Source organism: Anopheles arabiensis, unplaced genomic scaffold (genome assembly GCF_016920715.1).
Source record: "Anopheles arabiensis isolate DONGOLA unplaced genomic scaffold, AaraD3 Autosomal_pericentromeric_contig0001, whole genome shotgun sequence".
Lineage (NCBI taxonomy): Eukaryota > Metazoa > Arthropoda > Insecta > Diptera > Culicidae > Anopheles > Anopheles arabiensis.
This window is the reverse complement of record NW_024412149.1, coordinates 687936-700168: the sequence shown is the minus strand read 5'-3', so window position 1 is coordinate 700168 and position 12233 is coordinate 687936. Positions and strand designations below refer to the sequence as shown.

The 12233-nt window shown below is 36.1% G+C and overlaps 1 long non-coding RNA gene across 2 annotated transcripts; it reads right to left on the bottom strand.

Moving 5' to 3' along the window:
• Positions 1 to 314: 314 nt before the first annotated feature.
• LOC120908251 lies at positions 315 to 3811 on the bottom strand. Of its 2 annotated transcripts, none has more exons than XR_005741099.1 (3): positions 3657 to 3811; positions 2378 to 2484; positions 315 to 2316 (listed from the first exon to the last, which is right to left on the bottom strand). It is a non-coding gene; the product is annotated as an uncharacterized LOC120908251 (long non-coding RNA). The 2 variants fall into 2 exon arrangements; XR_005741098.1 differs by lacking the exon at positions 3657 to 3811 and adding an exon at positions 3408 to 3588 and having other exon boundaries at positions 316 to 2316.
• Positions 3812 to 12233: the final 8422 nt, after the last annotated feature.

Genomic DNA, 12233 nt, shown 5'->3' with positions numbered 1-12233 from the left:
ATATAGTAGTTTTTTTCATTATTTAAGCTTTGTTATCCTAAAGCACTATTTACCAGAAGACGCATACGAACATTTTATGCTTCTATTTTGTTCAATTACATTATTGTCGTCAAACATTTACAAATCAAATTGGAAACTTGCTGCCGAAATGCTTGAGCAATATGTTCTAGACTTTGAGAAGATTTATGGTGTAAAGTATATGACCAGCAATGTTCACAATTTACAACATATTTACAAGGACGTAGATAAATTTGGAAAATTGCCTACCCTTTCAACCTTTAAATTTGAAAACGACTTACACTCCATGAAAAATATGCTCAGATCAGGATACAAAAATTTGCAACAGATAGCTAATAGAAAAATTGAATTAATGAATTTTAAACCTATAAATATGACTAAAGTACAATTTCCTTTCCTTAAAATTCAAAAAAATGGTAGCATGCAGTTACATTTACGAAGTGGTTGTCTACTGAGAAATTATTTTCCTGATTCTTGGTTTTTGACAACTGATAATTGTATTGTGAAGTACCATTCTGCTACTAAAGAACACGGATCAATTGTTATTCAGGGTTTCAAATTACTTGATTGTTATGATGCATTTGATAGTCCATTTTCTTCACAAATATTGCATGCGTTTGAAGGTGATATAAAGAAAATTACTCGTTCAGCGTCCGAATACAGATGTGAAGATGTAAAATGTAAGCTGGTAGCAATTAATAGTGTCGAACCTGATGGATCCAATTTTTTTTTCATTCCGCTACTACACACTTTTATAGAATAGAAATTAGTTATGTAGTTAACAACTAAACAAACATGTCAAATTGAATCAAATTTAACTAATATATAGAGCGTATAGTAAGCCTTAGTTAAATGGTTTTACGAGAATTCATTTTTTATGGCAATTCACGTTTCTGTTATTTTTAAACACATTCTGTAGAAACATAATGCGACCAAGTTTTTAATCTTTTTATTATTAATTAATAAATGTATTCAAAAACTTCTTAACATCAACATCTTTTGTTGTGAGAAGTAGGTTTTCGTAACCCTTGAATCATGCATCTTTCTTGGCTATGCTTTAATTTTTTTATGAAAAAATCTTTCAAGCATTGATCTGTTACCAAAGTCAAATGGGTTGTACCTATCTCTCTAAAAACTTCTAAGAAATTAGGAAACATTTTTATCGGTATTTTCGAGTTTTCTTTGCCTTGTCCTGACCAACTAATTTGCGTACAAAATGAACGATTCAGTAACATATCCAAAGCATCTAACATTCTATTATTACTGTTTGTTTCACATATGTTATGGGTAAGCCAATCAATAACAGATGTTTTAAAATCGTCTTCCTCAAGACTTTTGTCAAAATCCTTTAAATCTTTATGGTTATCGATCGGATCCATTGAAAATGATGGTTTTTTTCTTTTTCTGTTTTCTTGCTCCAAACTGTTAATGAACAGATCCATTTGTACCGTATTTAAATTAACTTTTTTTTTAACTCTTTAAATTCCTCTACAAGACCACCTAACGTTGGTACGATCTGCTGCTCTAGTACTATTGTTAAATTATCAATTTTATCTAATCCTATCAGTTTGTTGGAATTTATGTCGCTGATTTGTTGAATTAAACCACCTACAACAGCGATCAAACTTGTGATTGCATTTTCCATGTGATTTGTAGGAGAAAAGCTATTATTTTGCTCTAATTGAGAAGGAACTGAAGGAAAATCCTTTCTAGTCGTTTCTGGTGCAACACTCGGCTGTGCTGATTCCATGAATTCATTCGTAGTGTCTGTTTCTAACTGTGAACAACCTTTGGGTGAAGTATTTGTATCTAATTGTGCACAACCATACGGTAAAATGTCTCTCTCTAACTGTGAACCACCTTTAGCTAAAGTGTCTGTCTTGAATTGTGAGCAACCTGTAGCTAAAGTGCCTGTTTCTAACTGTATACAATTTTCAGACAAGGCGTTAACTTTGTTAGCATTTTCTAATGCTCTCTGGCCAAATCGCTGCCTATACATAGTTTTTACGGATTGTATGATACAAGAATCATCACTCGATTCTCCTGACATATCGCTAAGTATAGCTATACCTTGTTGTAAAGATAAAATATTTGATTTTTGAACTACACACGCTTGTCTCGTCCATCCAGATGAAGGAGTACTTGTTTCAACTTTGATCAGCTTAGCTATGTCTCCTTTGGGCCAATACACATAACTTTTCCCAGCACTGGTACTCTGGATCCAACCATCTGGCACTAGTGTAAGTTCAGAAAAGCCTTTTGGGCCATGCGTCGTTATAATTGAAAAAGGCATAATATCTGCAACAACAGAAAAAAGTTTAATTTCATTTGGTTTCTTTGAATTTGATGATAAAAATACCTTCCAATGATTCAGGTAACCCCTTACAAAACACTATGCTGACAAAGCTGGATCATCAAAATATAAAAAGCTATATTGAACGCTGTTGAAGCACGCAATGTTGAAGTCTGAAAATACAAAAAAAAATAAAAAAAAAATAACTTAGTTATCAATTTTACGACGTTTCTATTGAAAACAAAACAGGTGAAAATATATTTTAAAATGCTCAATACGGAAATAATAAAATTTTTACACGTTAGGTTGGTTCATTCACACCGATATAATGATAAAGTTTACATGTCCATCACATGAAGATAATTAATCACAACACAAAGCAAAGCCGATATAAATACAGCAATAGCATTGAGCTTTTAAATGCAGTTAGATGTAATCACTTTTAAACGATTATAAAAAAAACAAGCCGGTCTCGTGGTACAGTCGTCAATTCGTACGACTTAACAACATTCCCGTCATGGGTTCAATCCCCAAATAGACCGCGCCGCCATACGTAGGACTGATTATCCTACTATGGGGGGAATCAATTAGTCACTGAAAGCCAAGCCCACAAGTGGGTATAGGCAGGCCTTGACCGAAATCGGTTGTTGAGCCAAAAGAAGAAGAAGAAGAAAAAAAACAAATTGTGACTGCCTATTTCCCGACACAACAAAATAATCTTTGTGCACCGTTTTTTTGTTTTTTTCGGAAGGAACGGCTTTGGCCTTATTGTTGTTTGTGCACCGTTGTTGTTGGAGAGATGAAAAAGTTTTCTAAATTTTTAACACGAAAATAACATATGTTTCACACGTTAAGTTAGTTCTTTCTCACCGATATAATGGTAAAAACACAACACAAAGCAAAGCCAATATAAATACAACTAACATTGTTTCTGAATAAACACACATACATGTAACAACTTTTGCACGATTATGAAAAGAACACGGTCATTGAATCAAGATCTGGAACATGCATCTATTTCTTTTACGCACAATATTAAATATATGGAAACACTTAAACGGTTTGTATCGCACTATTTTGTGTACTCATAGCATACCGGGTTTCAATCAGCCCCACAAAGTAGGTTGTTAAGGTGCAGGTTGGTGAACAGTATCACTTGGATCAAAACCACAAAATAACTATAAGATTTGTTATCACTCAACAATTTCTCTTCCATCCACTTTCAGATTCAACAGCAAACTACGTAGCTCTTCAACGCGCACATCACCGGCAAGCTTCAGCCGAGAAACACTAGTGCCTGGTGACGGGTAGGGGTGGGGGAGAACAGTTGTAGCGGATAGCATACCTGGCTTGGTGGGATAAACAAAAGCGCTTATCGCCGCCTCGATTCCTGCGAAAGAGCAATCAATGGATTGCCTACAGCGAGTGGACAAGTGACAAGGAGGAAGCAAACGGGACAGTAGCACATACACTTGAATATCAGAGCAGCAAAGTACGATCACTCACCAATACATGTTTTTTATGTTCAAGCAGCAATTCGTACAACCACTGATACTGGAATAAGAGAAAAGAAAAGCGAATATGTGGTAGTGAAAACTTTAACCGTTGAATGTTTCAAACCTTGTAAGCTTTAAGCTTCGAAAGCTTTGAACGTTGAAAACTTTAATTGCTTGAAGCTTTGAACTTTGTAAGTTTCTTGTTATATCGCAGGTTCCCAACAGGTGGCCACCACCAATTTTTTTGAGTCGTTTGCCGTCTGCTAAACGATGTCTTTTTATATTCCGTTTAGGCTGAGAGCTTGAGTCGTTTAGAAGCCGTTTGGTGGTCGTTTAGTGGATTTGTGGCACTTGGGATATCACTTTGTTTCAAAATGAACAGTCGCCTGTTCGTTAGCCTTTACAAGAATAGCAATCAGATTTATTTGATGTATTTGATAAATTGATCAGATATAATAAAAACGAATTAAAATAATGGGTGTTCTTGTGTGGCTTATTTAGAATTAGTTATTAATTTATTTAGCAAGCACTGACGCAATAAAAGGCCCATTTATTATTATTATTATTATTATTATTATTATTATTATTATTATTATTATTATTATTATTACCAAAAGAAATATTCTCAACCTGTGGTTGCGTTAGTGACATGACCTGAATAGTTGTTTATTGCAACAAGTTCATTTGTTAAATAGTATAACAGCAATTTTAGGCAATATATTAGTTTTAGAAAAATAGACTATAATAACACAAGCACCAGAAAACGAAACCAAACTTAAAATTACTATATATACAAACAGCTAATGTGGTCATCTTATAAGTAAGAGGAGAGTATTAGTATGGAACTGTTATCATATTAAATCAGTGAAATAATACCTTAACGTATTCCTTCAATTCATTTATTATGTGTGTACAAACATCACGCACAATAAGGGATACGGAACTGCTAGAAACCTAAAACAAATGGTAATATTATTATCATTTTATATCGTTCAAATATTGCATAAAACTTACCCTAAACAAAAAAGCAAGAGATTCATATGAGTCTCCCGAAGCTAAAAGCGAAGCCCGATGCATAATCGTTGCTTCGGGCAGATCGAAGGTCGCATCGTTGTATCTTGTCGCTCAATTTTTGGACCAATCCGATTTAAAAGATAGTAAAATTCTTCGCGATTCACACGTAGAAAACTTTCTAGCCGGTTGTTTGGTCCTTCGCCATCTATCGCCCTAAACAGCCGGGTCCAAACGCTTTCCCTCTCCAGAAATAGATCGGTCATCCAGCAGCGCCGTGCATTTTCCTCTTGCTGCAGTTCTTCGTCTTCCTCTTCTATGAGTATCAACATGAGAGTAGCCACTTCAGCCGCTAAAGTTGGAAGAAGTTGATTTATTTCCATTTTTCCACTGTAAAAAAAAAGAAACTTTGTGTATCACGGCAAAAACACAACCGGAGTGATCTCCGCATAATATAAACACAACCAACTATGTTTGACAACCACAATATGACAGCTGAACATACACGGATTGAAAAGCTCCCAAACGATAGCTACATCGTGTAGCTACATTTGACAAATAGAACAAAAGAAAATGTGTAGCTGTCATTTGTAGTCGCATACATGAATGCAGCGTGTAGGGCCAGCTTTAGGCGGCGCTCTAGCAGCAATCGAACACGACAACCGACACGAACAAACCCATATAATCATATGGAGGTGCACCAAGGTGGATTTAAAAATATCAGGTGGTGGACTCTAGTGCATTTTGACAATTCGTCACTTGACGTAAGGTCTCCAGGATTCAAACTTTGTTTACATTAATTAAATTTGTTCATATAATTTATCTACCCCATTTTTTCGAATAAACATTCTTTAAAAATATATTTTGAACTTTGGGAGTTCTTATTTCTCAGGTCTCGTAGTACGTAGTCGTAGTCGTCAACTCGTACGACTTAACAACATGCCCGTCATGAGTTCAAGCCCCAAATAGACCGCGCCGCCATACGTAGGACTGACTATCCTGCTATGTGGGGAATCAATTAGTCGCTGAAAGCCAAGCCCACAAGTGGGTAGAGGCAGGCCTTGACCGACATCGGTTGTTGAGCCAAAGAAGAAGAAGAGTTCTTATTTAACAATGAAACATACATTAAAGTGTGTTATTTTGTGTTATTCTGTGAATTTATTCTAGAATTCTTTGTGTTTTCGACATTTTTGATGATAAAAATTAAGAAATCATTATTTTTTTTCAATTTTTACCTTAATTCCTCATTATCTACGAGCCGCATGGACAATTTACTTGAGATTAGAACTCATGCTAGCATGATTTTAAATTTCGTGCATAAACAAATCATCAAATCTTTTGTTAATATATTACGTTTTTTCGATAAAATCAATAGACACACTAAAATGCACATAATAACAAAGAAATCTGTTATATTTGCTAAGCTTTGTGTGTGGAAACCAATGGTCAACGGTTCTAAAATGACGTAAAGTCCCTCAACTATGGCGACCCCCAAAGGCCCTAATCCACCACCTGATATTTTTAATCCACCTTGGAGGTGCACTGTCAGCCACAAACAAACAAACAAGACAAACATGTCAAATCCCATACATTTTTCATGTTCGATGTCGTGTTCGATTGGTGCTTGAGCGCCGGGTAAGCGGTGGCCACATGAAGCAACGATATAGCACACAAACAAAAAGAGAAAATAAACAATCAAAATTCACATGAAAGAGATCAAACGAAGGGAATACGGAGCAAAACAGCCTATTTATGAAAAATAAATTATTTTTTTCTGTCTGTGAATTCTCCCCACTGTCAAACAGTGTGGCCAGATTATTTTGGCGGTTTTTGGTAGGCGCATCAAAATTTCATCGGTAGTTTTCGGTAGATTAAAACTCGAAACTTAACTGAGTTAAAAGAAGTGAAAGCGAAAGAAGTGTTCAACGGGGGGTGGGGGGGGGGTTTGGTTGCGCTAATGCGCAAAATGAAAGTTCCATCTCACGAGAATATGCATCCTTTATCTAGGAGATGGATTAGATTTGGTTCAGCGGTCACACAAATGAAGTTCTTTTTGAAGTGTCGCTCTGAAAATTTTACTAGGAATTCTAAGCCAAAGAAGGACTAGATGCTAATTTTTTCCCCAGTTCTTTTTCTCGGGGCTCCACGCGACCGCTTAGGGCCGCAGCAGTTTGATTAATTTGATTGTTTTGATTGTTTGGCTGAGTGTTATAGTTCAATGATTAAAAAAAATGAGATTTTTTCCTTCAAACTCTACACTTTCCCTAGACATTGGTATTTCTGGTCACTTTGCCCACATGTTAACCGTCCAAATAGACATAGAGCGGCAACGCCGCGCGCGACGAAAAATAGCTCAAAATTTCACTCGGTGTAGATCAAAGTAGCTCATTTGACTCAGTCAACAAACTTGTTTTTTATTTGAAAACAGACAAAAATAGGTTAAAATGTGTTCTGATTGAACTAATACAAACTGACTGTCTATTGTTTTGAATTACTGATGATGATTATGGATCGAAATAAGTTAAAATAATAAATTCAGTTGGCGACAAATCATATATAAGCACATTTGGGATGTTGAAATAAGAAAATGCAATTATGTAGGTTTATTATATTGATACCAAGTAGACGTCCAGTTTACAAGCTGTAGAAAGAGGCAAACTTAAAGTAAACGCTAAATTACTGTGATATATCACTTTGTTTCAAAATGAACAGTCGCCTGTTCGTTAGCCTTAACAAGAATAGCAATCAGATTTATTTGATGTATTTGATAAATTGATCAGATATAATAAAAACGAATTAAAATAATGGGTGTTCTTGTGTGGCTTATTTAGAATTAGTTATTAATTTATTTAGCAAGCACTGACGCAATAAAAGGCCCATTTATTATTATTATTATTATTATTATTATTTTTATTATTATTATTATTATTATTATTATTATTACCAAAAGAAATATTCTCAACCTGTGGTTGCGTTAGTGACATGACCTGAATAGTTGTTTATTGCAACAAGTTCATTTGTTAAATAGTATAACAGCAATTTTAGGCAATATATTAGTTTTAGAAAAATAGACTATAATAACACAAGCACCAGAAAACGAAACCAAGCTTAAAATTACTATATATACAAACAGCTAATGTGGTCATCTTATAAGTAAGAGGAGAGTATTAGTATGGAACTGTTATCATATTAAATCAGTGAAATAATACCTTAACGTATTCCTTCAATTCATTTATTATGTGTGTACAAACATCACGCACAATAAGGGATACGGAACTGCTAGAAACCTAAAACAAATGGTAATATTATTATCATTTTATATCGTTCAAATATTGCATAAAACTTACCCTAAACAAAAAAAGCAAGAGATTCATATGAGTCTCCCGAAGCTAAAAAGCGAAGCCCGATGCATAATCGTTGCTTCGGGCAGATCGAAGGTCGCATCGTTGTATCTTGTCGCTCAATTTTTGGACCAATCCGATTTAAAAGATAGTAAAATTCTTCGCGATTCACACGTAGAAAACTTTCTAGCCGGTTGTTTGGTCCTTCGCCATCTATCGCCCTAAACAGCCGGGTCCAAACGCTTTCCCTCTCCAGAAATAGATCGGTCATCCAGCAGCGCCGTGCATTTTCCTCTTGCTGCAGTTCTTCGTCTTCCTCTTCTATGAGTATCAACATGAGAGTAGCCACTTCAGCCGCTAAAGTTGGAAGAAGTTGATTTATTTCCATTTTTCCACTGTAAAAAAAAAGAAACTTTGTGTATCACGGCAAAAACACAACCGGAGTGATCTCCGCATAATATAAACACAACCAACTATGTTTGACAACCACAATATGACAGCTGAACATACACGGATTGAAAAGCTCCCAAACGATAGCTACATCGTGTAGCTACATTTGACAAATAGAACAAAAGAAAATGTGTAGCTGTCATTTGTAGTCGCATACATGAATGCAGCGTGTAGGGCCAGCTTTAGGCGGCGCTCTAGCAGCAATCGAACACGACAACCGACACGAGCAAACCCATATAATCATATGGAGGTGCACCAAGGTGGATTTAAAAATATCAGGTGGTGGACTCTAGTGCATTTTGACAATTCGTCACTTGACGTAAGGTCTCCAGGATTCAAACTTTGTTTACATTAATTAAATTTGTTCATATAATTTATCTACCCCATTTTTTCGAATAAACATTCTTTAAAAATATATTTTGAACTTTGGGAGTTCTTATTTCTCAGGTCTCGTAGTACGTAGTCGTAGTCGTCAACTCGTACGACTTAACAACATGCCCGTCATGAGTTCAAGCCCCAAATAGACCGCGCCGCCATACGTAGGACTGACTATCCTGCTATGTGGGGAATCAATTAGTCGCTGAAAGCCAAGCCCACAAGTGGGTAGAGGCAGGCCTTGACCGACATCGGTTGTTGAGCCAAAGAAGAAGAAGAGTTCTTATTTAACAATGAAACATACATTAAAGTGTGTTATTTTGTGTTATTCTGTGAATTTATTCTAGAATTCTTTGTGTTTTCGACATTTTTGATGATAAAAATTAAGAAATCATTATTTTTTTTCAATTTTTACCTTAATTCCTCATTATCTACGAGCCGCATGGACAATTTACTTGAGATTAGAACTCATGCTAGCATGATTTTAAATTTCGTGCATAAACAAATCATCAAATCTTTTGTTAATATATTACGTTTTTTCGATAAAATCAATAGACACACTAAAATGCACATAATAACAAAGAAATCTGTTATATTTGCTATGCTTTGTGTGCGGAAACCAATGGTCAACGGTTCTAAAATGACGTAAAGTCCCTCAACTATGGCGACCCCCCAAAGCAAGGTGGATTAAAAATATCAAACAGTGCACCTCCATATGATTATATGGGTTTGTTCGTGTCGGATGTCGTGTTCGATTGCTGCTAGAGCGCCGCCTAAAGCTGGCCCTACACGCTGCATTCATGTATGCGGCTACAAATGACAGCTACAAATTTCCATTGTTCTCGATCTGTCAGCTCGTCGCCGCTCGTAACCCGATGTATGCGGGTTACCGTATTAATACACGATGCGCAATCTCAGATTGCGCATATATTCGTTTTATCAAAACATATGTCATTTCGCGTAGCCAACCCTGAGCTATAAACGTGATTTCCATACAATTTCAGATTGCGCCAAGATTGCGCATAAATTTTCAAGATTATATGTCCGAGATATATAAATATTTTTTGACAGATAAATATATCAAACCGATCCGTTTGACAGATAAATATATGCGCAATCTGAGATTGCGCATCGTCTATTGCTACGGTTACGAGCGGCGACAAGTGACGTATCTTCCACCTGCTATGTTTACATTACTGTTTCAAGTGTTGAAGGGAGGGATGATCATCGAATTCAATTTTTAAATTTGAGTTAAATAAAATTTAAAATTACGTGCTTATTTAAGTTACTGATAAAATAAATACAAATTACTAAAAATATTTTATGTAATGTTTTATTTGAGGGCAATAATAATATTGAGAATAAAATGAGGCTTTAATAAACGTATACGAAAAAAAAGTTGGATACATTATGTGGGGATTTGTTGGTATTGTGTTTGGAGATTCCTTGGAAGTTTTCAGGCGGACAATTTCGAATAGCAGTCAACCACGCCAGCACTTAACAATGGAAGGAGCTAAAACCGCTCAAAAATCGAATAAAAATGTAAGTTACACCTTTTCTCATAGAATGACACACTAAATTATTGGTTGTTTTATTATTGAGGAAAATGTCATAGAATTGATCAATTTGGTGAAAACTTATCCGTGCATCTGGTTACCCAAGTGCCACAAATCCACTAAACGGCCACTAAACGGCTTCTAAACGACTCAAGTTCTCTACCTAAACGGAATATAGAAAGACTTCGTTTAGCAGACGGCAAACGACTCATGCATTCTAAAAATAGCGAAAAAGCTGGTGGCGCTCTCTGTTGGTGGGATACCCCAACCAGTTGAGCTTCATCGCTTGGAGGAGAGCTTTCTCATTTCCTCTGTACTGTTGTATGGTTTCGCATTGAAGTTATGCATCGCTAGAACTAGAACGGCGATACGATTGTTTAAATACTAAACTCCAATGGAAACCACCAGCACTGAAGCAAGTGAGATTTGAGTAATGGTCGTTGGTGTTGATACCCACGTATCTGACCACACGACCATTTATATAGATTTTTGCTCAGAAAGTTAGAAGGCTATATAGGTCATGATAAGAAGAAACTTGTCGAAACACATTGAAAGAAAAGGATAGCAATATAATGATGAGTTGTAATACGCCATCTATTGGTCAAACCAATGAAGCTGTGGAGCTTTCATTTTTTTTTCTATGGATATTCAATTTTCCAGTCGTTTAAGCATAATCTGTGGCGCTTGGGTAGATACTGATCGCCAGTATAAAAATAACGAAATAAGGCATCAAGCCTGGCACCAGATAGCATCCGTGCTGGAGGAGGATCCACAGTGCGTTCATGCTAAATGGAGGAATTTAATGAATTCCTACCGGCGGACAAAAAAGGAGATCGCTTTGAGTCAGACAACAGGTTCCGGTGAGTAAATTTAGCTATTTTATTACTTCATATTTGTTAAGATCGTTTCTATTGTATAAATATTCAGGTTCCAGCGAGCTATTGAAGGAGGTTTGGTATGCCTACGAGCATATGTCGTTTCTACATGAAACGACAGCTCCACGTCGTACAATCAATACTGTAAGTAGACAGTGTTTATGTATCGTTTTGTGGAGGAGTAAATTAATATAGCGTTTCTGTTCTCATGTCACGCAAATCTTGAAGGAACTTCTCGGGAACCTGTTGTTATCTCGACCGCTCCTGCAACCGCCGCTTCATGCAGTTCAACTGCCTCAACAACAGCCACGACAACTGCCACAACATCCTCCACTGGCTCCTCTAGTGGCATGCTAGAGGTCGCACAGCGTCCAAAGGACGCAAAAGAAAATTTAGTGAAACGACTCGATCAAGTCAGATTAGCGAATGCTTGACAGCCATTCAAAGCATTGCTAATACTGCTACTGCTGCTGCACCTTGCACTAAAGCCAGGGCTCTGGGCAACTTTGTAGAGGCACAAGTTGCCACCTTCGAAGATAAACATCCAGAGTTCTGTGCTAAACTGATCAGGTCCATAACGACGGTCATGAATGATCAAATTGATCAATTTTATGTGGACCAACATGCCTCCTCGATGCATGATCATGCATATCTGTAGGATTAAAATTTAAGTGTTAACATAGTTTAAGTGTTTGTTGGAATTTAAGAATTTTATGAATAAGTGAATTATGTATTGTTAAGATAGTTTAAGTGTTTTTGGAATTAATGAATTTTATGAATTACTGAATTGAGCATTGTAATTATTTTCCATGAACTGT